Here is a 27,105-nt window from a genome sequence, read left to right on the forward strand (position 1 = left end):
CCACAAAGACATATCACATATTTAACCCACATAGTGCACAATGAACACATAGCCCACATGCATCACACCAGCAATTTATACTTGTTTAAAGGGTATAAGAACAAATGGATTCACCTTTACAGGATATGAGGGGACAGAATTAGGTTAGGAGGTGGTGTTTGGTATCCAGCTGTAGAGTATTTTAAGAGCAATATTCCGGTTAGTTTGCAGAAGATCGCACGCTCCTGCGAATAATTATGCGCAGGAACAAAATATTACTATTATACTGTGTTTACTGTACTTTGATATTCGGTGGGAACCCAGTGGAGACCAACTGCAAGCACACCTGGAACAGACATCGCCCACCTATTCAAACCAACCTATGACCCCTTCTGTACTGTAAACGATTATCGCTGTGACCAATAGACAAAGAGATTACAGTTTCCATTGTGTTAGGTTTTGGACAAATGTATAAAAAGCCAGCTGCAGGCCCGGTCACACACAATCTCTGAAGATCATCTACCTTGATGATTGAGGACCGGACCAAGAAGCGCAGGCGAACAAACGTATGTACCATTGACTGTAGCCTTTTTCTCTTATTGTATTGTGTTATTATTATAACCCCCTGCTAAGTAAAATAACCATTGGTGGGTTGGACTCCAAAATAGTTTTGAAATACAATTTAGTGTCGTGTCCCATTTCCTGCTAACGGTTTAAGGATATTTCTATCACACATGTATCTGCATTGAGCTAACAGCGTGTCTGTGTGTGTGTATGCACTGCGTGTACTTTGTACGTCCGTCGCAGCGTGTGTATGCAAAGTGCGTACATGGTACGGGCTCTTGTACGCTAACTGGGTAAAAAGTACATAGGGTAAGGATTAATTACTGCGGCCGCAGCAGCTCAAATTTAAGTGTATTAAGGTATTGCTTTTTGTCCTGTAAAATAATCAGCATTCACACCACACAGGGCCAAATATGCCCCCAATGCAGTGCCAGATATGCCCCCAATGCCAGAAACACATGATATGCCTCCCCCCAAGTGCTGCTCATCGCACTGCTTTCTGTTATTCAAACAAACCACATAACCATCAGAATCCTCATCGTCAACTTCCTCCTCAGCACCAGCTACACCAATATCCTCCTCATCCTGGTGTACGTCTACAGTGACATCCTCAATCTCAAAATCAGCAACTAGACTGGTGGTGCTCATCCCAGCACATGCAGGGGGCGTGCAAATGGTGGTAGGAGCATCCTCTTTCCATACAGTCTTGGGACGGTCAGGCCTAGACATCGCAACAGCGGACACACTTGGACTCTCCTTGGGGATTTGTGATATCTCTGAACGCAGAGTTGTTTTTTCCTGTGCTTTAACAAGCTTCATTTTTTTATTTTTCAAGAGGTAGGAGGGCTTCCATCCTCATGAGAAGCTGAGCCACTAGTCAGAAACATAGATCAAGGTCTTAGCCTTTCCTTGCCACTTCGTGTCGTGAATGACATATTGCCAATTTTACATTTCTCATCAGATAACTTCTTTTCTTTCTGATTATTAATTTTTGCTTCTTGGATTTTACAAGCCCTCTATGACATTGGGCATCGGACTTAGCAGATGACGGTGATGAAATTGCATCGCCAATTTCATGACTTGTGGCAGCAGCAGCTTCAACACTTGTACTAGGAAGTGAAAGTGGTTCCTGATCTTCCACTATGTTTTCCTCCAAATTGTTGTTCTCCATTTCAGAGGACAGCAACACTTTATTATTACAGCACACAGAACAGTGCCCCTTTTTTTTCACAGCACCCCTGTATTCTTACAGCATACAGGACCAGTGTACCTTTATTTTAACAACAGCACCTCTGTATTTTTACAGCATACAGGACCAGTGTGCTTTTATTTTAACAGCAGCACCCATGAATTTTTACAGCATACAGAGCCAGTGTACTTTAATTTTAACAGTAGCACTCCTGTATTTTTACAGCATACAGGACCAGTGTGCTTTTATTTTAACCACTGCACCCCTGAATTTTTACAGCATACAGGATCAGTGTACTTTTATGTTAACAACAGCACCCCTGTATTTTTCAGCATACAGGACCAATGTGCTTTTATTCGAACAACAGCACCCCTGAATTTTTACAGCATACAGGACCAGTGTGCTTTAATTTTAACAACAGCACTCTTGAAATTTTAAAACATACTGTACAGGGCCAGTGTAATATTATTTTAACAACAGCACCCCTGAATTTTTACAGCATACAGGGCGAGTGTAATATTATTTTATCAGCAGCACCCCTGAATTTTTGCAGCAAACAGGACCAGTGTGCTTTTATTTTAACAACAGCACCCATGAAATTTTACAGTGCTTTTATTTTAACAATAGCACCCCTGTAGTTTTACAGCATACAGGACCAGTGTACTTTTATTTTAACAACAGCACCCCTGTATTTTTCAGCATACAGGACCAATGTGCTTTTATTCGAACAACAGCACCCCTGAATTTTTACAACATACAGGGCGAGTGTAATATTATTTTAACAGCAGCACCCCTGAATTTTTGCAGCATTCAGGACCAGTGTGCTTTTATTTTAACCACTGCACCCCTGAATTTTTACAGAATACAGGGCCAGATATTAAATTAAAAAAAATTCTGTATGGATTATAGCAACCAATTTATTTCTTAGCAATGTTATATTTGCATTGTTTTTGATGTAGGCGTTGTGGTAGACTTAAGGCAAGATCATATTTAGAATACAAAGTACATCAATTGTTGTTTAAATTGAGCATCAAATACAATGCTTAATAAATACTGCATTTTAAAACACAAAACCTTCAGTGATATCAATCAGTTTCTAAACAATGGCAAATGACACCCAAAGATTTTTAGTGTCATTCCTGTCAAAATTCTACATCTTCAACCAGTATGTACAGTAATATTAAATAGCATAGCTACAAAACATATTTGTAGGTATCATACTATAAGATGGGGTATAGATTACATTATTTGAACCAGTTGTTAAATATGCACAATAACCATCCAGTGCCAATAAAATAAAGTAGATTAACTCTTAAACACAATACTAATCTCACACTATATCTTTCAAAACAGTAGTCCTTCCACCATTAAGAACTTGCTCTAAATCAAGGCCAAATACAGCACTCGGGTTAGCTAGAATAACCAATGCACCAAATATTGGGGGTCATTCTGACCTTATTGCTCACTGCCATTCATCGCAGTGATCAGGTCAGAAGGGCACATGCACTGGCGCCGCAGTGTGCCAGCACATGACTGACAGCTGACGGCTGTCGTTGCCTAGCGATCATCTCTGCCTGATTGACAGGCAGAGGCAGTCGCTGGGTGGGAGGGGGCAGCTCGGTGGCATTTGGCCGCCATTTTGTGGGCACAGTCCAGCCAATGCATGTGTGGCCGGACTACGCGGGGGGCGGGCTGCAGCGGCTACATGACGGATGCGACCCGGGCAGTGACGAGTTGCTCCCGGCCAGCATGCAAAAGCTGCTCTGGCCGGGAGCTACTCCTGAAATGCAAAAGCATCACCACTGTGTGATGCTTTTATACTTCTGTGGTGGGGCGGGCCTGACATGTGGGATGGACTAGCCCTGTGCTGGGCGACCCCCCACATGTCAGTGTGCCTGATTTTGCAGGGCTACGAAATGAGTGTAAATGAATGCTATTGAGGTTAATAATACTGTAGGATCAAAATTACCCACAAATTCTGTGATTTTAGCTGTTATTTTTTGTTGTTTTTCGAAAATCATCCAGATCCAAAAACAAAACCCGAAAGGGTGGTTTTGGCAAAACCAATCCAGATCCAAAACACAAGTGAGAATCCAGATCCAAAACCAAAACACAAAACACAAAAAATGCCCGCTGCACATCGCTAATTATAAGTGTCTCAGATGCCCCTGCAGCAGGTTTCAAAGCAGTTTGTTTACATCTGTAAATGTTAGTTTAAGTTTTTAATGTTGTTATAGTTTAAATATTTTACTGGAGCTGTGAGAGTGCATTATAATTTCACGTATGCATTTTTTTAATGTAACAATACACAAATTTAATTGAATCGAATTAAAATATATTGCTCAGTATTTAGCAGCTAAACTGCTCCACAAGAGGATTCTGTCCTCCATGAGCTCGCCCAGTTAATCAAAGTAAAACAAGCCAGAATCATGAGTTAGAGACAAAGGGAATCTGGTCTTTAGGTCGACAGCACTCAGGTCGATACTCATTAGGTTGACCACTATTGGTTGACATGCATTAAGTCAACATGGTCATTAGGTCGACATGGTCACTAGGTCAACATTGCCAAGGTCAACACATGAAAAGGTCAGCATGAGTTTTTCACATTTTTTTCATATTTTGAACTTTTTCATACTTTATGACCCACGTGGACTATGAGTGGGAATAGTAACTCGAAGCATGGTGAGCGAAGCGAGCCATGCGAGTGGATACGGTGCCCTAATTGGGGTTTCCAGTCACTTTACGAAGAAAACAATACCAAAAATGTATAAAAAAACTCATGTCGACCTTTTTCCATGTCGACCTAGTCCATGTCAACCTATTTCAGGTGTCAACCTATTCACTGTCGACCAATAGTGGTCGCCCTAATGACTGTTGACCTAGTTACTGTCAACCCTATGATCCACACACGAGAAAGCTATTAACATTTACATGGGTCAAAGTTGGCTGCAAAAAATCGTAGTGAAGAGTGAAAGCCAAAGTCACAAGAGCAAGCAATTATGGGTCTATTTACTAAGGCTTGGATCTAGATAAAGTCGCTGGACATAAAGTACCAGCCAATCGGCTCCTGACTGCTATGCCACAGGCTGTGTTTGAAAAATGACAGGAGCCGATTGGCAGGTACTTTATCTCCAGCGACTTTATCTCCATCCAAGGCTTAGTAAATACACCCCTCAGTCTGTGACATGTCAGTTAGGAGCGGATTGGCTGGTAATTTATCTCCGTGGACTTTATCGCCATCTAAGGCTTAGTAAATAGACCCCTTAGTCACAACTGTAGCAGAACTATTACTGGCAATATGTCACAGGCTGGTCTGATTGTGTTCCCGGTAATGACCTGGGTGAGCCAGTGGAGGGCGCAGGGAAGCAGAAGTTAGGTGGCTTGAGATATGGACAAGTCATATGCTGGAGCACTCTGAAAGATTACACAGTGAGCGCAAAGAATTGTTGAGTCCTGAAGCAGAGGCAGAAGTCTAACTCACCAGGGGTTTTTGCCAGTGACCCCCGCCAGGGGATATGGTCTTCACTGCGCATGACGAGCAGGTCACGGCCCTCTGCTCAGATCTCTCTGTGGTGGCTGTGAGACGTTCTGTTATACAGGGATGCTTAGTACTGGATTATACCGACGTGCTTACCCATCGATAGTGAGTCTGATGGTGATGTGGTAGGTAAGTATATTGGAGATGGTGAACTCAGGAGTACTCGGGTAGCTGATAGCATGAGGACAGTCTGTGTATCGATGGTGCAGCCAAATGGCCGATAACAGAGCTGGGCAGGAAACTGATGATGCGGCCTGTGAACCAAGAGCAGGGTTGGTCTAGGAACTGATGGTATAGCCTGGGAGCCAAGAATATCCAGAGCCTGTGAGGGTAAGTAACCAGGAATGGCAGGTACAGCAGGACTCAGGAAACCGGATCTCTGGAGCAAGCCTGGATCCTTGGGAGCTAATGCTGGGGAACTTGCAGGAGAACTGACATGTTTTCAAGGGAATGCGGACTCTGGGAAGTCTGCTTATATCCCCCCAGAAGGATGCTGATTAGTTGCTACCGGCAGCAGCAGCAGCATGCACAAACCAGGAAGTAATTACCTGGATCATGTAACTCTGGATCATGTGACTCTGCCAGAGTCAGTGGACATCACGCCAGCACCCACAGAAGGTACCAGCGGCTGTCCTGCGGCACAGAATACACCAGCATTCCGGTAAGTGGCGTGTGCGAGCAGTGCGTGAACCATGGTTCCTGACACAATTAGGCTGATCACACTGCATGTTCATGAAGAAATAAGCACTTTCCTGTCTGTCTGAGCACCACAGCTGAAGTTTACTAAAATATCATTAGAGCACAGAGAGAACTGTTTTTGTTCTGGCTCAGCTTTTCTTTCTTGCGAATAAGACAACCCAACCAGTCACAATCAACATGTCATCCAAAGTAGTACTGTGTGCTTCCACAAAATCTCCACGTTAGATACAACAAAAACCATACTACTGTATTGGATTGTTGAGCCACTCTATTTCATTATAAATGACCCCAGTGATGAATATCTAGGAATACAATTACATGATCAATGTTCACTATGAATTCAAAAGTCTATAAAGGACAAAGTTAAGAGCTATGGGCCTAATTCAGACCTGATCGCTGGACTGCTAATTTTGCTGTTCTGCGTTCAGGTAGTCGCCGCCCAAGGGAAGTGTAAATTCGCACATGCAAGTGTGCGATCGCATGTGTACTCCGTGCTACAAATATCCCTCAGTCAGAGGACAGCTGCAAAGCCATTTGCACCTCACTCACCATCGTATGTGTTTACCAGTGTGTGCAGTCTGTGTGCAGCCCAGGACTTACTACAGTGCGATAAGAACAGGCTGATCGGTTACGGAGCTGACGTTACATGCCCTCCCTGAAAACGCTTGGGAATGCCTGCATTTTCCCTGACGCTCCCAGAAAACGGTCAGTTACCACCAACAAATGGCCTCTTCCTGTCAATCAGCATATGAATGACTGTGCGATTTAAATTTTTTGCACCAGCTTATCAATAATTTTTTGCACCAACTTGTCCTTATCGATAATCACCCGCTGTGCGAAAATGCACAGAAGTGATCAGGTCTGAATCGAGCCAAGTCTCCACTCCATAGGACTGCATTCACAATATGCTTGCTTGCAAGTACAATTTTAAAACTATCATTTAATGGTCTCCCAGCTTAGAAGAAACAGTGTACAGTATATTATATGATTATTTCTCTTACGTCCTAGAGGATACTGGGGTTTAGTACCATGGGGTATAGACGGGTCCACTAGGAGCCATGGGCACTTTAATAATTTGATAGTGTGGGCTGGCTCCTCCCTCTATGCCCCTCCTACCAGACTCAGCTTAGAAAATGTACCCGGAACAGCCGGTCACGCTGAAGGATGCTCCTGAAGAGCTTTCTGCATTTATTTTATATGTTTGTTATTTTCAGGCAGGGCTGGATGGCACCAGCCTGCCTGCATCATGGGACTTTACAGCAGGCCATCATGGGGGGGGGGGATGGCTCAACTTCTTGAAGGGTTAATGGTCTCGTTCCCAACTGACAGGACACTGAGCTCCTGAGGGAACTATTTGCAAGTCCCACCACGGCGAGTGTACATTCCCGCAGCATGCCGCCGCCCCTAACAGAGCCAGAAGAATGAAGAGTGGTGAGAACTAAGCTGACGTCCTGGCTAGTGGGTTGCCGGCCATTATGGCGGCATGAGGGTACGGAGACACACGGCTTCTCCAGACACAGTACACAGCTGCATCTCAGTACACTGTACACAGTACCCACACTGGCAAAAACAGCCTCAAAACTGTTTTCTATCCATTTTAATCACCAGATAACCTCAGCCAGTATAAAAAAGTGGAAACACCGCGCGCCATTGAAGGGGCGAGGCCTACACTATGAGCGGATACAGCAGCTCACCAGCGCCATTTTTCCTCTGCAGTGGACACAGACGCTGACTGACTGGGATACGCAGCTCCTCCAGAGAGACTACAGATTACCTCAGCGGTACCAGGGGGTCATAGCAGGGGGGGGGAGCAATTATTAGTGTACTAAGTCCCCTATCAGGGTACTTAGTCTGCAACCTGGATAAGCTTAGCATTAGTGATAAGGGCGCGATCGGGGCTGGCTCCAAATAACTCTGTGTCTCCCTGAAGGGCTCTTTGTGGGTTAATTGTGCTTAACCTTTTCGTGTGTGTGTGTGTGTGTGTGTTGTGTGTGTGTGTGTGTGTGTGTGCTCTGTCACATTTACATTATGCCAGGCAAAGAGTGTTTTTCTTGTACAGCTGAGTGTTCCTCTTCACCAGGGGGCTCATTACTAGGTACTCAGGGCAGTGCACCTTCCCAGAATAGCAGGGCTGAATCGGAGTGGGTTAATTCCATTAAGGGAATGATATCATATATTTCTACAAAACTATCCCGCAATGATGGAGAGTTGCAATACTTAAGACAGACTGTGGATGAATTTATGAATAGAGACTCAGTCCCCAAACCAGCGTCTCAATCCCCTCCCATTTGTCCACAAAAATTATCTCTTGCCCATATCCTGCAGTCTGACTCTGACGCTGATGGGTCAGATATGGAGGAGGGTGAGGTGGATTGGAGGGGGGATGCTACTCTGTCACAGGAAATAGAGGCTCGCCTCTTATAGAGGCTATCAGAGATGTTCTGCAAATTCCATATAAGGTGTCAGAGGAGTGTGAGGAATCTTATTTTAATGTAAAAAAGAAGTCATCAGTCACTTTTCCTGCGTCAAAGAAATTGAATACCCTGTTTTAAGAACCATGGGTAAATCCTGATAAGAAATTTCAAATCCCTAAAAGGTTACTCTGATCTTTTCCTTTTCATCTGGAGGATAGGAAAAAATGGGAAAATTCATTGATAGTGAACGCATCAGTCTCTAGGCTATCACGAAAAATTGTATTACCTGTCCCTGGTGCAGCCTCCCTAAAAGATACAGCTGATCGTAAAATTGAGACTACACTAAAATCATTGTACACAGCTGCTGGGGTGGCCCAGAGACCCACTATTGCATGTGCGTGGATACACAAAAGCCATTGCTAAATGGTCAGGTAACTTAATTGATGGGTTAGATTCCTTGTCTAGGGGGGATGTTGTTTTACTCCTGCAGCATATACAGGACTCTGCAAACTTTATGGTGGAAGCCATAAAAGAGATTAGTTTACTTAATGCACGCACCGCTCTAGCAGTGTCGGCATGCAGGGGCTTGTGGCTACATCGTGGACTGCTGATGCGTACTCCAGCAAAGGCATGGAAGGTCTACCCTTCACAGGAGAGGCCTTGTTTGGAGACGAACTAGACAAATGGATTTTCAAAGCTACTGTGGATAAGTCTATGTATCTTCCTTCCGCAGCTCCCCCAGCCAGGAAAGCTTATTCAGCTTCAAATTTACAGTCCTTTCGGACAGCCAAGTTTAAGGGAAGATCCAGAGGTGCTTCTAAGGCCTCCAGAGGCGCAAGAGGTAAACCACGCAAACCAGCAACTGCAGGTGCTCAGGAACAGAGCTCAGGCTCTGCTTCCTCAAAACCTTCAGCATGAAGGTGGACCGCGATGCCTGGAGGACTGTCAGGTGGGAGCCCGACTAAAATTCTTCAGTCACATCTGGTTAAGTATGTGCCGTGAGCCCTGGGTCATAGATCTTATTTCCCAGGGCTACAGACTGGAGATCCTAGAGCTCCCACCTCACAGATTCTTCAAATCAGGCTTACCAGCTACACAAGAGGCAAGTATAACTTTACAGCAGGCCATCCAAAAACTGCTACAGACCCAAGTCATTGTTCCAGTTCCACTTCATCTGCACAACAAGGAGTACTATTCCAACTTGTTTGTAGTACCGAAACCGGACGGTTCGGTACGACCAATTCTGAATCTCAAGTCCTTGAACCCGTTCTTAAGCGTGTTCAAGTTCAAGATGGAGTCTCTGAGAGCGATGATCTCAGGTCTGGAGGAAGGGGAATTCCTAGTGTCTCTGGACATCAAGGATGCGTACCTTCACATTCTGATCTGGCTGCCTCATCAGGCTTATCTATCATTTGCACTGCAGGACTGTCACTACCAGTTCCAGGCCCTGCCATTCAGTCTCTCCACAGTACCGAGGGTGTTCACCAAAGTGATGGCAGAGATGATGTTTATACTCCACAAGCAGGGAGTGAACATAATTCCATACCTGGACGATCTTCTGATAAAGGCGCCGTCCAGGGAGAGGTTACTGGACAACATTGGTCTCTCAACCGAACTTCTACAGGATCACGGGTGGATTCTGAACCTTTTGAAATCTCACCTAGAGCCAACAAAGAGGCTCTTATTTCTGGGAATAATACTGGACACGGAGTCGCAGAAAGTATTCCTTCCATTAGAAAAGGCATTGGTAATCCAGTCAATGGTTCGTGATGTCCTGAAGCCAAAGCGTATATCAGTGCATTTATGCATTCGCCTTCTGGGGAAAATGGTGGCCTCTTATGAGGCACTTCAATACAGAAGGTTTCACGCAAGACCCCTCCAGCTTGATCTGTTGGACAAATGGTCCAGATCGCATCTTCCCATGCACCAGAGGATCTGTCTGTTGCCAAAATACAGGATCTCCCGTCTGTGGTGGCTACAGATTTCTCACCTCGTCAAGTGTCGGAGGTTCGGAATTCAGGACTGGATTCTGTTAACCATGGATGCAAGCCTCAGAGTTTGGGGAGCAGTCACCCAGGGGGTGTAGTTTCAAGGAATATGGTCAAGTCAGGAAGTCATCCTTCCAATCAGCATTCTGGAACTCAGGGCCATATACAATGCCCTTCTGCAGGCCTCTTATCTTCTTCATGATCGGGCCACTCAGGTCCAGTCGGACAATGTGACGGCAGTAACGTACATAAACCGACAGGGCGGATCGAAAAGCAGAGAAGCAATGTCAGAGGTGTCAAGAATTCTCCTCTGGGCAGAAAATAACGGTGTGGCATTGTCAGCGGCCTTCATTCCGGGAGTAGACAACTGAAAAGCAGACTTCCTCAGCAAACACGACCTGCACCTGGGGGAGGGGGCCTTCACCAGGAAGAGTTCAGGTCCGTGACACATCGGTGAAGATATCCACAAATCGACATGCTGGCCTCTCATCTTAACAAGAAGCTCAAGCGGTGTTGTTCCAGGTCAAGAGACCCACAGGCAGTGGCGGTAGACACTCTGAAGACTCCATGGGTCTATCAGATCGTGTACGTGTTTGCGCCACTTCCTCTGATCCCAATAATTCTCAAAAGAATAAAAAGGGAAAAGGTTAAATCAATACTCATTACTCCGGACTGGCCAAGAAGGGCCTGGTATGCGCACCTTCTGGAGATGCTCCTCGAAGATCCGTGTCCTTTACATCTTCGCGATGATCTTCTGCAACATTCGTCTATCAGGACTTACCGCAGATACGTTTGACGGCATGGAAGTTGAACGGCTGATTCTAGCCAGAAGAGGGATCCCTAACAAAGATATCCTGACTATGATCCAAGCTAGGAAGGGGGTAACGTCTAAACATTACCACCGTATTTGGAAGAAATACGTCTCTTGGTGTGAGAGCAGAACTTATTCTGCTGTGGAATTTTACCTGGGGCGTTTTCTGCTTTTTCTGCAGGCAGATGTGGATGTGGGCCTACGTCTGGGCTCCATAAAAGTCCAGATTTCGGCATTGTCCATTTTCTTTCATAAATAATTGGCTTCTTTCCCTGAGATCCAGACATTTTTGAATGGGGTTCTGTGCATCCAACCTCCCTTTGTGCCTCCCACTGCACCTTGGGATCTCAATTTGGTGCTGCAGTTCCTCCAATCAGACTGGTTTGAACCATTACAGGATGTGGACGTAAAGTATCTTACGTGGAAGACCATCACACTGTTGGCCTTGGCTTCAGCAAGACATGTGTCGGAGCTGGGGGCTTTGTCTCACAAGAGCCCCTATTTAATTTTTCATGAGAACAGAGCTGAACTCAGAACTAGTCAGCAATTTCTTCCGAAAGTGGTGTCTGCGTTTCACATCAACCAACCTATTGTGGTTTCGGTTATCACCGACAATTCCGCTACTTTAAAGTCTTTGGATGTTGTGAGGGCTTTGAAGGTATACGTAAAGAGGACAACTTGTCACAGGAAATCTGATTCGCTGTTCGTTCTATATGATCCCAATAAAATGGGTGTCCTGCTTCAAAGCAGACAATTGCACGCTGGATCAGACTCACTATCCAGCATGCTTATTCCACTGCAGGCTTGCCTATTCCAAAATCTGTACAGGCCCACTCTACTAGGTCAGTGGTTTCTTCCTGGGCGGCTGCCCGGGGTGTCTCGGCTTTACAGCTCTGCCAGGCAGCTACTTGGTCAGGTTTGAACACATTTGCTAAGTTCTACAAGTTCGATACTTTGGCCTCTGAGGACCTTCAGTTTGGTCAATCAGTTCTGCAGGAACCTCAGCACTCTCCCACCCAGTTTGGGAGCTTTGGTACATCCCCATGGTACTAAATGGAACCCCAGTATCCTCTAGGATGTAAGAGAACATTTTTAATTGCCTTCCGGTAAATCCTTTTCTCGTACTCCGTAGAGGATACTGGGCGCCCGCCCGGTGCTTCTTTCTTCCTGCACTGTTACTTGGTTAAGTATTGTTGGTTCAGCTGTTGCTGTTCCTGTTTAAAGTTGGGTTAGCATAGCTTTCCTCTGTTTCATGTGTGCTGGTTCGGAATCTCACCACTATCTTTATCTATCTTTCTCTCAAAGTATGTCCGTCCCCTCTGGCACAGTTTCCTATACTGAGTTTGGTAGGAGGGGCATAGAGGGATGAGCCAGCCCACACTATCAAATTCTTAAAGTGCCCATGGCTCCTAGTGGACCCATCTATACCCCATGGCACTAAATGGAACCCCAGTATCCCCTACTGACTACAAGAAAAGGATTTACCGGTAGGTAATTAAAAGCCTATTTTTTCTGTTCATAGGTCTGGTTTTTACAAGTAACGTAGAGAGGTGGAGGGAGCTCCGTCGATTTTCCATGTCCGTTTTGCGTGAGTTTGGCTTTGGAAAAAGGAGCGCTGAAGATCGCATTCAGGAAGAGGTTTGTTGCCTGGTGGAAGAGCTGAAGAAGACTCAAGGTCAGCACAGGAGATACACAGGGCCTACTTCATGTTTGTTCACACACATGCAATTGCAAATTAAAGTTTTCATATGTATCTTTCTAGGAAAAGTACTGCCCTCTTAATTATCTGGCATTAATACGATAATAAGGGTCGGGTTTTACAACCTGATTCTTCATAAATAACCTCCCTGATATCTGGCTCCTCAGAGGTAACACATTTAAAGTTCCCCATGAAATAAAACCTTATTTCTGCACTTCTAAACTATTTGTTAAATTAATACACACTTATCAAGGAACAATTAAGGTCCCCCCTACACATCCGTTCACTGGTGAAAACCTTATGTAGGATAAAATATATCTGCTAAATTCAAATTTTATATTTGAATTGACAAGGAGATTTCTGTACAGTTGTTTATACGTGAATAAAATATCAACAGGTTGTAATTTTCTTTACAGTTATCATTCCTTTGGGTTTGCATTTAAAAAGAAAAACCCAGCTGTATTCAATTGATGAACATATGTTTCTGCATTTGGGAATATTACTACTATATTACTAATGTAATCTGTCATAATACTGAATAGCAGGATTAATACAGTATACCTTTTTCCTTATCTATATATATAAAAATGGATGCACTGTATGTGTGTATGTATGTTCCAGCATAACTCTGTAATGCCTGGAGCAATTTACACCAAACTTGGTACATATATGTATTACAATCTGGAAAAAAATACTGTGGGGATAATGGCCCTACACACACATCAATATGGGCGACACGGTGGCGGGGTGTTGTGATGGGGGGAGTGAAGTTTCTTCACTCCCTCCATCACCTGGCTCCATAGCAGTGCATACTAATATGGACAAGATTGTCCATATTGGCTTGCATGCATAAGCGACGGGGCACCAACGCTGAACGAGTGTGGGGCCGCGCATCGTTCATCGTTGGTGCCTACGTTCATATCATTCACTGTTATCTGCCAGTGTGTAGGGCCCATTAGACATCCATAGCACCCCTAGGGGGTGACATGTAAAAATTCATAGTTTTTGGGGTTGTTGAGATAAATAATGACACTCCCGATGCCGTTTAAGTCCAAGTTCAGCCCCCATCAGCATGGGGGGTGAGAAGGGGTGAAAAATAAAATGTCCAAAATGACCAACATTAGTGTAAAATCCATAGTTTTCGGGGTCGCTAAGCTGATCGCATTTTGAAAATTGATATGTTCCTTAGACTGTCCGTTAGCATATAGGCTATATATCTTCATGCTAATTCTTTTAGGGTTTGGGTAGTGAACTTAAACTTCAAGATGGGCTCAATGAAAATAGTCTTATTGCGTTAAGATGTCCTATCGGGCGAAGCTGCGGGCAAAAAGCTAGTAGCAATTATAAAGAACACAATTACTGCAGGCTTAAAGATAAAATCTTTGTAATGTTTTGCATCCCCTCCAGAGTCATTCTTTGATCCTCGGCACTGTTTCACAAAGCTTTTGGCAATATCATTTTTTCTATCATGTTTGGAAATCATCATGAATATGAGGACAAGGACATGGATACTGTTTTGTCTTCTATAAATGAAGCTTTTGTGATTATCAGCTCAGCCTGGGGGCAGGTAAGAATGACATTATTTTAACATAGTAAATTTATTGAACCAGGGGATGAACAAGCATCGCCAGACCCCATAGCAAAATTTGGGTAAGGACCCAGTTATTTTACCCCAGCTTTCCTGGCTGACAGTTCTGCTCTAGAGAACAAAAGTATTAAAGATTCTGAAAGAAATAATAAAGATTTTAAAATTATGGATCACACTGCTCATGTGCAGCACTCGAAAAAAGTAATAAACACAATGTTATAAATCTGATGTTTCAGACAGGGCCTGTTAAAGACTTTATGGAGCCCAGCGTGAAAATTTCTTTTGGCTCCCGCCCAAAATTCAAAATGGGACAGTGCACACAAATATAGGTGCGTTGCTTCATGGGGAAGGGGCTTGGCCACAGAATAGTACCAATTCACATTACACTGAACATTAGTGTCCGCCAGTTACATTACACCACACAGTAGTACCCCTTATACACATTATGCCATGTTAGAGCCCCTTACACACATTACACCACAGTAGAGCAGAGACCCTTATATACATTACATCAGGTAGAGCCCCTTATAGGCATTACACCAAGTAGCTCCATTTTTATACAAGTTACATGAGGTAGAGCCTCTTTTTTATACATTATACTGGGTGGAGCATCTTTTATAATCTTTGTGCCAGGTATATCTCCTTATGCACATTACTCCAGGTAGAGCCCCTTATACACATTACACAAAGTAGAGCTCCTTATTCACGTTATGCCAGATAGAGCCTCTTATACACGTTACACCTGGTAGAGCCCCTTATAAATGTTACACAAGGTAGAGCACCTTACACACAATACATGCCAGGTAGAGCCCTTTTAATTAACGTCTTAAATATAAATGTATGGAAGTGTTTCATCCTGTTGGTGTTCCGCTGGTGCAGATCACTTACCAATGTTCCTATGTGTGCTGTCCTCCCTTTGCTGTCCTGCAGTGAAATTCGGGTAGCTACAATGGGCCTAATTCAGACCTGATCGTAGCAGCAAATTTGTTGGCAGATGAGCAAAACCATGTGCACTGCAGGGGGGCAGATATAACATGTGCAGGGAGAGCTAGATTTGGGTGGGGTGTGTTAAAACTGAGATCAAAATTGCAGTGTAAAAATAAAGCAGCCAGTATTTACACTGCCCAGAAACAATATAACCCACCCAAATCTAACTCTGCACATGTTATACCTGCCCCCATCCCCCCTGCAGTGCACATGGTTTTGCTCATCTGCTAACAAATTTGCTGCTACGATCAGGTCTGAATTAGGCCCAATGTTCGTCCTTCTGGGCAAGTTGGCGGACACTTCACCTCCTCCTTTGCTTCAGTGGTGCTCATAGGGCCACAGTGTCTGTACATAGCAATTTCTTTACTTCTAGGTACTGTTTATGAATTACAGTATGGAAACACAAAAAAAAAATTCTGAATATTTGTGTGTCCATTCCATCATCACGCAAAAAATATTCAATGAATTTGGACCGCGTTTTTTCCACTGTTGTTACCTAGAAAGAAACTGAGGTATGTTGAGCTCAATATGACATTAGGAAGAGGAGAAATAAAGGAAAAACTGACTCTTGGCACACTGAAAGTTGATGTTCTGATCATGTTTCTGTGGAGCGTGACTCCACCCAAGTTATGCAATGGAACCCAACCTAAAGTAAATGCTCTGCAGAGGAATCTAATTGAGGCAGAGATTCTAATGGGATGTGGCACAGGTGAGACTCTGCTTATACCATGTATACCCCTTATCCCCAGCAATTTTCTTTTCAATTCAAGTGCCTACAGTTTCCTGTAAGCTTCTGCTTCACTATGATAATCACTAAGTTGCAGGGGCAAATGCTCAGGGATGCAGGCGTAGATCTCAGGACCAGCTGCTTCTCCCAGGTGACTTTCTCAAGAACTAGTGTTAATCCCTGAAGTAAATATTGTTTACAAAGAAATTTTGTGATCAATGTGTACAATATAAAATATGCATCACAGTATTAGATGACACTGCTGTCTTTGTACAATTAGTTCTGCTGAGCAATAATAGACATCCAAGCAAGCAAAGTTGCGGGCAAATGCTAGTAATACATAAAAAGCTGATAACATCAGATTTAAACATACAGTATAATATTCAGGTAGGAAAAAATGTCAATACATTGATAGCCTTTTATATATTATGTTAAGAAAGAATTTGATATTTTAGGAGGTACTAGGTGGTTCTTCTAAAGTATTGCTTTCATGAAATGAATTGCCAATCCTGTCAAGGAAACCCTACCCTTGGACAGTGAACTCGTCTCAGAAGCACAACTGATGTCACTAAGGGAGGTCGGTATTTCATGTGGAAATGATCCCACAAATGTGTGATCCTCACAATGGCTGTCTGTGTTCTGCAACCATACAGAAATGAGATGTAGAGTATAGAACTGTTGTTGCTATAATGGCTCAATGGAAACAGAAATGTAATTACCTTTAATAGTGATTTTGCAGTAAGTGTACGTTCTTAGATGTTAGCCTAGGCTGTGGATGGTAATATATACAGTACATGTCCAACTTGGCATCATCAACCTTTATCACTTTTAGTTCAACTCAGTACTCCGGTGAACCACTGATCATATAACATAAAAGCCGATCACTGAACCATACCACAAGAACTGTCCAAATTCTGCAACTCTAATGTTATATCTGTGGCTCAGTACACATGTACGACCACCTCTAAGGATCCTGGGTGGAGCCTTTATCAAAGAGTGCTTGATAGTGGTAGATATCACTCTACTTCTAACAGGATAGGAGTTGCTTGCAAGTTCTGTCCCGGCATCTGATAGATGATAATTGCAATTAGTAATTTACAGTACTGTATTGCAGTTACGGGAAATATTTTCATATCTCAAACACATTAAAATTGCTGCATGTGATAAATAAGCCCCTAAGAGAGAATAAGGCATGAGATTAATACTAAACCACTAAACAAATCCCCTCTTGCGCTATAAATAATATGGTATGGCTCAAAAGTTCAAAATAAAAACAAATTAATAATTTCACATAATCTATATTTTTTATTATTTAGTGAAAAATAGACATATGTATCTATATATATACTCTCAAATAAACTATTAGATCGGTCAATAAAATCACTAACAATATCTTTGCATATCTAAAGGAGGTGGATCTAGGTAAACTCTGTGCACAGAGAATAAATTTTTTTTATCAAAAAATGTATAAAACTCAGTCCATATGTTGAAATAAAAACAAATTGCCAACTGTGATTTGCACCCTTGCTGTGTATTGAATTTCCTCTATAAGCTGCCACTCATTATAGGAAATGTTATTGTGCAGAAATAATCGCTCCACACTGGAGCCTTACGTGTAGCTCACACCGGTTGTTGTACCACGGGAGAATCCAATGACAGACGAGGCGGTCTCGGGCTGCGGGAATGGCGCTGCACTGGCGCCTGCTGTGTTGAGTGTTTTACCCGACTTCTAAGCTCTATGAGTCCACACCTCTATGTGCCGTATGCAGACACCACAGTCGCGGTTGTGATCTCCCGATCTCCGGTTTGTCCACAGATGTTACCGCTAGCTGATGTGGTAATTTGGGGGTGCAATGAAGGCTGGTACAAGGGTCCAATGCTCTGCTTCTGACGCGTTTCGCTCCTCTCACAGGGGCTTCCTCAAAGAATAAACTCCAAATACTCCAGAACCCTTTTTAAAGGAGAGATCTTAGCTCTTATTGGTGTTTCCATTAATGAATATAAAAAACACCTGTTTCAACATTTACCTAATTCCACCTCCTGATCCAACCTCCTCACAAACACCATTTTAATGTCTATTATCACAGTCCATATCAGTATTAATCTGCAGATAATATAATTTCTCTACTGATTTGCCATTCTATATCACCTCAAGGACTCAACGAGAGTATCGAGTTTGAAACGTTTGCTTAAAATCCTTTCTTGGGGTGTGCCAACATTTGCATTCTTTGTGAGGTTGTCTTACAGCCTTTTATTTGTGTGTGGGTCACTAGTGGAAGTTGGGAGGAGGGGGGGAGGTGGGGTGGGGGTGGGAGGGGTACCAACACATTATTATTTAACAATAAATATAAATATAAATTAGATCAACAATAAATAAATAATATATAAAAAACTAAAAATCACAATAAAAATTATTAAAATAAAGATAAAAATGAAATAAGTATCAATTAATTAGAACATTGATATGGTAATTCACTTTTAATGAGAGTATACGGGAGAAATGAAATATACAAATCGAACACCTTGGATTTAAGGGCTGCCGAGGGGGGAACGGTAGATTAACGGTTTGGGGAAGGTGGGATTGTAAATTCTATCTATAGAATGGCAAATCAGTAGAGAAATGATATTATCTGCAGATTAATACTGATATGGACTGTGATAATAGACATTTTCTTTATTTAAATATGTTGGTGTTGAGAATTCGAACAATGTATGAGTTTAATTTAAAAACCTACCCTTTGAGGAGGGAAGCCACACTTGCTATGTATGGGTATACACTTATAAGCAATGCCGCATGTTCCGATACAATCACTTGTGTGATTAAGATCTAACATGGCTATAGAGGCTGAGGACGGACAAGTGGTAGAGCAGCGGACTTTGAGAGATAGGGTACTCGGTTCTATTCACATGTTGGACTGATGATATAAGTGTAGGTGTATATTTATTTATATATGTGTTCTAAATTGTTTATTTTCTTTTTTGTTTTTATCGTTTAGGAAATAATTTATAGAATACTTTTTATGGACAAGCGGGCATACATGTGTATATGTATGTACGTCTATACATATTAATCTGTAATATTTTTAGTAGAAGAGTATTACTCTATTATAGATTAAAATGGTGTTTGTGAGGAGGTTGGATCAGGAGGTGGAATTAGGTAAATGTTGAAACAGGTGTTTTTTATATTCATTAATGGAAACACCAATAAGAGCTAAGATCTCTCCTTTAAAAAGGGTTCTGGAGTATTTGGAGTTTATTCTTTGAGGAAGCCCCTGTGAGAGGAGCGAAACGCGTCAGAAGCAGAGCATTGGACCCTTGTACCAGCCTTCATTGCACCCCCAAATTACCACATCAGCTAGCGGTAACATCTGTGGACAAACCGGAGATCAGGAGATCACAACCGCGACTGTGGTGTCTGCATACGGCACATAGAGGTGTGGACTCATAGAGCTTAGAAGTGGGGTAAAACACTCAACACAGCAGGCGCCAGTGCAGCGCCATTCCCGCAGCCCGAGACCGCCTCGTCTGTCATTGGATTCTCCCGTGGTACAACAACCGGTGTGAGCTACACGTAAGGCTCCAGTGTGGAGCGATTATTTCTGCACAATAACATTTCCTATAATGAGTGGCAGCTTATAGAGGAAATTCAATACACAGCAAGGGTGCAAATCACAGTTGGCAATTTGTTTTTATTTCAACATATGGACTGAGTTTTATACATTTTTTGATAAAATTTTTTTATTCTCTGTGCACAGAGTTTACCTAGATCCACCTCCTTTAGATATGCAAAGATATTGTTAGTGATTTTATTGACCGATCTAATAGTTTATTTGAGAGTATATATATAGATACATATGTCTATTTTTCACTAAATAATAAAAAATATAGATTATGTGAAATTATTAATTTGTTTTTATTTTGAACTTTTGAGCCATACCATATTATTTATAGCGCAAGAGGGGATTTGTTTAGTGGTTTAGTGTTACCGGAGATTTCTAATTACCGGTTCTTTTTGACTTGATTTACCCCAAGTCGAGCTCTCTCCTGCAGCTTAGGTATTTATTAATCATAGTATTATTTGTATACAAATTTTAATACTATTAATTTGATCACCAGGATGTGGTGATGATTTATTAGCGCCTGGTTATATTTTCTTATGAGATTAATACTACCCAATTAGATTGGAACAGAAGTGAAGGATAGACAGACATCATTATTATTACATTTTAGTAATAACATGCCTCAAATGTTTTGCAGTGCCTTACATACTGCACCTATTATAACAATACAGAGTAGGAAGAAACATTTATGATGATCCGCAACAAGATACCCCCTTGTTTGTGCCTGGATGACACAGTTACACACAAAATGAACACACGAGGGGGGTTAATTCTTTAAAGAAAACCAAATACCTATGATTACTCGGGTAGATTCACCATAATACAGGGTTGGTGTTGCTCCCCAGAGTCAGAAAACCAAATATTCTAGAAAGAGAAAAGAAGACTCTATCTTGGGGGCACTCTTTGAAATATAAATAGGGCCAGATATACCCTTAGGTATCATTAAAATATAACCTTTAATTGTATCTTTAAAATTAATAGGAATTTGAAAAGGAAAAATATATAAACACACACACACAGGTTTATTCATATACACCTTGGGATCACTTGTCTATCACAAGGAGTTCAAAGAACACTGATTGCTCACTATGGAGCTTATTGGTTCAGAGAACACTGATTGCTCACCGAGGAGCTTGTTTTAATTATTTTTATTCAGATTTTTTTTTTATAACCAATTATGATCTCTCACTGTTTAAACAACCATATCATGAATAGGTATTGATTTACCGAACGTCAGCTCCTATATTCTCAAACACATGTATAATTATAAAAATTCAAAATTTGCCCAAATGGTATATACACAGTGTTGAGAGAAGCAGAATGCCCATCATATTTATATGGTATCTTATGCGCTCATTAGTAGCCCGACATAAATAGTTGGTATAGAGAGAAAAAAGGAGAGAGTAAAAAAGATGATCAGTATGCCATGGTACATTGCTTCTACTGTCTCACCGTCATGAGCTCAAGGTTTTTGTTAGCTCAGCGGCCGGTGGATGAGAGGGCAGCGACCTTGAAATTTCTGACCAGAAAGAGGATAAGTGGCCGTACTGCTTTCCCTGTTAGAGCGGATGGAATGTCTCGATATCCTAGGACATTGCAGGACACTGCACCGCAATCCAGGGATGAGTGTTAACCGAAATTGAGTACAATTCCTGCCTGTTTAATTTTCAGGTAATTGCAGGGAGATGATAGGGAGTGGTTCAATGTTAAACCAGTGCCGTGCACATTCTCACATAGAAATGCATTTATCAAAAAAGCCGTTCTCCACACAGGCTATTAGCAAAGTACTTTCCCAAATTTATTTTCAGGTATACTTTATCGGTATACTAATATTGTTAGGCTCACTTAACATAATTCATTATTTTCTCTAACATTTGACCATAGGTCACTGAACAATATGTGTTGGGCTAAAAAGTAGCAGCAAACCCAGCTAGAATGAAAAGTTTTTATGACCGCAAACCCAGTCCAGCCGCTGAGATCTCTTTTCGTCATGTACTCTGGTCACTAGGACCGGTGCAGCGGACGGCAAATATGAAAACAGCAGCGCTTCGGGTATTACTGGCCGGAAAAAAGATTAGTAGCTGTGTTGCTTTCCACGTTAGAGCGGTTGCAGCGCCTTGATATCATAGGACAGAGCAAGGACGCTGCACCACAATCCGTGGATGAGAGCTAGCTGAAAATAGGAAGATTACCGTTCTAAAGGAAGCAGGACTTCTGGATGGAGCAGCGTATGTTGGTTGTAGGACCAGTGATTCTAACTTTCACAAGGCGACATTGCCATGCTGATTCCAGCCGTGCCAAAACGCGTTTTCACCCGTAGGCTTGCTCACTTCACTGCACTATCTGGCATCAAAAGAGAGACTCTCACTAGCAGTCATTATATTGGCTTATTCATCCTATCATTGATTAGTGTGAGTGATTGACATCAGTACCAACCAATAAAACAGGATGTATGTTAAACTTTCAGTGTTCACTCAATCATGACCTAATCGTCAGCTCCTGTGGATATTCCAAACACTGATTACCCTTTCCAAAGCAAGGATTGTTTGGACAAATTTTATACCCCCATTCTGTGTCATATGCTTACACATATGTGGGAGTTAAATTACCAGGCACCATTTAATATTCTGCTAAATTCAAGTAGTTGTTAGAAACATTCCCTTTATATAACTTTTATGTTACCGGTATTGTTGCTCCAAACATAATAAACTGAGTACAAACGGTTTGTGTACAGTCATATCTTGCTCTGGAAATTCCCTGAGTAGAAAATTATATGTTACAGAGGACATAAATTAATTCTTCAGTAATTTTATCACAGTAACAGACTCCCCATAGGAAGAGGTAGTTTCCAAACAGAAAGCGTTTTTTCAAAAAAGAGAAAAATATAAATATATATATAATATAATAAAATAATTTGAAGCATTTCATCAAACTAAGCTTGTGGTCATATGAAATTTCAGCTGAAATTTGTTGCTACCTCTAATTTCACCAAAACCACATCAGTTGACTGATTTCTTATTTCTGACATATTAAATCAAAAGTACTGAGCAGTTTTTTGGGGACTTTCGATGCATTAGAATCCATAGGGGAATTCAGAGGGTGTAGAGTTTGTATGTACATTATTTATATGCGAAGAAATTCCACATTTTATATAGAATTTCCACACATAGACAATATACATACATTTTAAGAGGTTGCCGTGGCTAATAATAAAGACAAAGGTGAATAAAGATTGATGATACACACGGTATAGACTGGTAGGATAACAGTGAGTCTAGATTGATGATACATATGGTGTACGCTGGTAGGAGAAGGGGGCCATATTTAAATGAAAGCTCTATAGTTGATGTATTCATTTAGACCATCTGGTGCCAATGCACCCAGTCTGAAGGTCCAGAAACTTTCTCGTTTCAAAAGCTCGTTCGTCAAATCGCCTCCCCTAATGCCAAGATGTATTTTTTCTAAACCAAAGGCTTTGAAATTTCTAAGGTCTCCTTTGTGTACAAAATGAAAATGCCTAGCCACCGTGGTTATTTGTTTTCCCCTGCTCAGATCCAGGGCAGCATTTCTAATTGTTCCCACGTGTTCCAGGATACGCTGTTTCATCATCCTGGTGGTCATGCCAACATAACGCATCCCACAATCACATGAGATACAGTAGATCACACCTGTTGTTCGGCAGTTAATGTAATCCTTGATTTTGTTTTTGGTGCCATATTTATCCACCACTTCTTTAGTTCTATGCATATGTTGACATGCCTTACAGGCACCACAGGGAAAAGACCCGGCTAGGGTTGGTGGTTTGGGGGCTATACGAGTGTAATGGCTCTTCACTAGATGGTCTCGTAGGTTTGGGGCACGCCGCCAACTCATTGAAACATTCGTGCCAATATGTTTTGATAAATCACAGTCTGACAAAAGGATGTGCCAATGTTTTTGAATACATCTCTTGATCCGGTTCCAATCATGATTGAAATTCATGACAAATCTTAGTTTGTCATCTATTTGATTTATATTTTTCTTCTGACTGAAAATGAGTACTTCCCTATTGATATCCCTTAAAGAGCTCTTTGCTCTTTTTATGGATCTATGACTATACCCTCTTTGTCTAAGCCTGTTAGTTAGTTCGTCACTTTGTTCTTTAAAAACAGCATTTTCAGAGCAATTCCTACGAAGTCTCAAAAATTCTCCCTTCGGTATATTTTCCACCGTGGGTGGGAAATGATGACTAGTCTGATGTAATAATGTGTTTGTGGCCGTAGTTTTTCTGAAAAGTTTTGTTTCCAATTTGTTCTGTAAACCTTTGTATATCTTCACATCCAAAAAGGAAATTTCCGTACTGCTAATCTCTGATGTTAATCTCAAATTGAAATTATTGGTATTTAGTACCGTAATGAACTCCATTAGCAGATCCAATCCTGCATTCCATACCATGAAAATATCGTCTATGTAGCGATACCACATTGATATGTGTCTGGTGTAATGTTCATTACCATCACAGAAGACGTGCTCACGCTCCCACCATCCCAAAAAGAGATTTGCGTAGGTAGGAGCGCAAGCCGCCCCCATAGCAGTCCCCCTTACCTGTAAATAGAATTTTTCATCAAAGGTAAAAAAAATTGTTATTCAAAACAAAGTGCAGTAAATCCACCAAAAAGTCTTGGAAAGCATCATGGTCACCCATACTTAGGAAGTATTTGATAGCAGATATACCAGCCACATGATCAATGCTGGTATATAATGCTTCCACATCAAGACCAACTAGCAGTTGATCATTATCCAAGGTCGTCTCCTGAATCTTCCTAAGGATATCCCTAGTGTCCTGTATGTATGAGGGTAATCCCAAAACGAAATCTCTCAAGTGTAGATCAATAAATCGACTAGGTTTCTCAGATATGCCATTGATCCCTGAAACGATCGGCCTGCCTGGGGGAGTGTTAGAGTTCTTGTGGATTTTTGGGAGCAAATACAGGGTTGGTGTTTTCGGGTTTTCTGTCCATAGATATTCATATTCTTGTTTTGTTATAACTCTGTTGTCAAGGGCCTCATCCAAAAGAGATTTAAGTTTAGATTTAATGTATTGTGAAGGATTGAGCAGCATGAGTTTATAGCATTCTTTGTTGTTAAGTTGTTTGTATGCTTCCTTCATGTACTGTTCCTTCGGCCAGATTACTACATTCCCGCCCTTGTCCGAGGGTTTTATCACTACATCACTCCAGCTCTTGATGTTTTTTAAGGACTCCCTCTCGTCCCAGCTGAGATTGTTATTCATTTTATGGAGGGACCGGTTTTGATATAACTGGTCAAATTCTTTTGAGACCAGGCTAGTAAAAACCTTTACCTCAGGACATATCGTCTCAGACGGAAAAAATGTGGATTTTTTCTTACAAGATATTTTATCCCTCATCATCCCTGTTTGCTCACCACCTTCAGATTCTTCGTATAGATCTTCCAGTGCAGCTAATGCGGCACACTCTTGCTGTATAATCTCATCATCATTAGTCATAGGGGGATCAGTCTTTTTTGTAGCAAAGAATTTTTTTAGTAATAGTTTACGCTCAAAGAGCTTTAAATCCTTCTCTAGTTGGAACCAATCCATTTTGGTGCTTGGTGAGAAGGATAGGCCCCTGCTAAGTACCCCAATTTCCGTCTCGGTCAATGTCCGATCAGATAAGTTGACAATTTGTAGAGTATCCACTACTTCTCTTTCCTGGCACGAATCGGATATCTGTTTGGGGATGGAGAGCCCCATCTTGCCCTTCCTCTTCTTTGTTGACCTCCTCGTCTTCCTTTTGTGTCCTGGTGCCCTCCCTTGGCACCACGATTCTTGTCTAAAAAACCCTCTGAGTCTTTTGCACTTTTTCTATTATTGAAAAACTGCGTCTCATTTGACTCTTCTCCAGAGGATTCAGCCTCAGATGATGTATAATTGTAGTTTGCACGAGTATCCTTATTGTACACTCTTTTCTGTATATTCCTCCATATAAATACTTGGCCACTTGCAAAATCCTTCTTATCCCTCAAAAATGTATTCTTTTTACGTTCAATTATAGTTTTTTCATAACTGTCTAAGTCTCTCTTGTTTTGTTCAAAAACCCTCTGGAATTGACCATCCTGTTCCCATTGTTCTAAGGTTTTACCCAATTTATCAATTTCTTTTTCACATTCATCCAGCATTAAATTATCATGCTTCAGTAAGATGTTCGTAAGTTCATGTGAACATCTTAACAAGCATGTTTCCCATTCTGTTTTTAATGCTTCTGTGGCCAAGGGAAAAGCAGGAAAAACTTTCGGTCTCAAACCCCTAGGGTAAATGCGTTGTTTTTGATAATTCTCTAATGTGGTCAAATCCCAGCTGATTCTCAACTGTTTTTGAAGAACATATTTTAACTTATTAAAGTCTTCTTCCCACTTGGGGTTTGTGTCCGTGTGATTAATGTCACTGGGAAATATGGTACTGATGTCCTCATTAATTTTACGCCTTACAGTCAATTCATTTTTTAAGCTGAAGCTAGTCATCTCAAAGAAGTATTATACAGTGTTCAACTCTACAATCCTATCTCAAACTCTTCCCAAAAGAAAATAACGATACCAGACAAGTATATTGGCCTATAAAAATATATAATATATATATATATATATATATATATATATATATATGTGTGCATATACAATATATATGCACTGTTGTATCTTAGATTGGTACAGTATTATTAACTCTAATGATATAATCTGTGCTGGATCTTCAGAGAGCTAGTGAGAACTAGCAGAAACAGTAGGAAGAAACATTTATGATGATCCGCAACAAGATACCCCCTTGTTTGTGCCTGGATGACACAGTTACACACAAAATGAACACACGAGGGGGGTTAATTCTTTAAAGAAAACCAAATACCTATGATTACTCGGGTAGATTCACCATAATACAGGGTTGGTGTTGCTCCCCAGAGTCAGAAAACCAAATATTCTAGAAAGAGAAAAGAAGACTCTATCTTGGGGGCACTCTTTGAAATATAAATAGGGCCAGATATACCCTTAGGTATCATTAAAATATAACCTTTAATTGTATCTTTAAAATTAATAGGAATTTGAAAAGGAAAAATATATAAAAACATATAATTTTCTACTCAGGGAATTTCCAGAGCAAGATATGACTGTACACAAACCGTTTGTACTCAGTTTATTATGTTTGGAGCAACAATACCGGTAACATAAAAGTTATATAAAGGGAATGTTTCTAACAACTACTTGAATTTAGCAGAATATTAAATGGTGCCTGGTAATTTAACTCCCACATATGTG

The 27,105-nt window shown here is 41.5% G+C and overlaps 1 pseudogene; it reads left to right on the forward strand.

Moving 5' to 3' along the window:
• The window catches only part of LOC134949885 (cytochrome P450 2G1-like), a 138,736-nt pseudogene that overhangs the window by 27,073 nt on the left and 84,558 nt on the right, over positions 1 to 27,105 (forward strand).

Source organism: Pseudophryne corroboree, chromosome 8 (assembly GCF_028390025.1).
Source record: "Pseudophryne corroboree isolate aPseCor3 chromosome 8, aPseCor3.hap2, whole genome shotgun sequence".
In the NCBI taxonomy this organism is placed as follows: Eukaryota; Metazoa; Chordata; class Amphibia; order Anura; family Myobatrachidae; genus Pseudophryne; species Pseudophryne corroboree.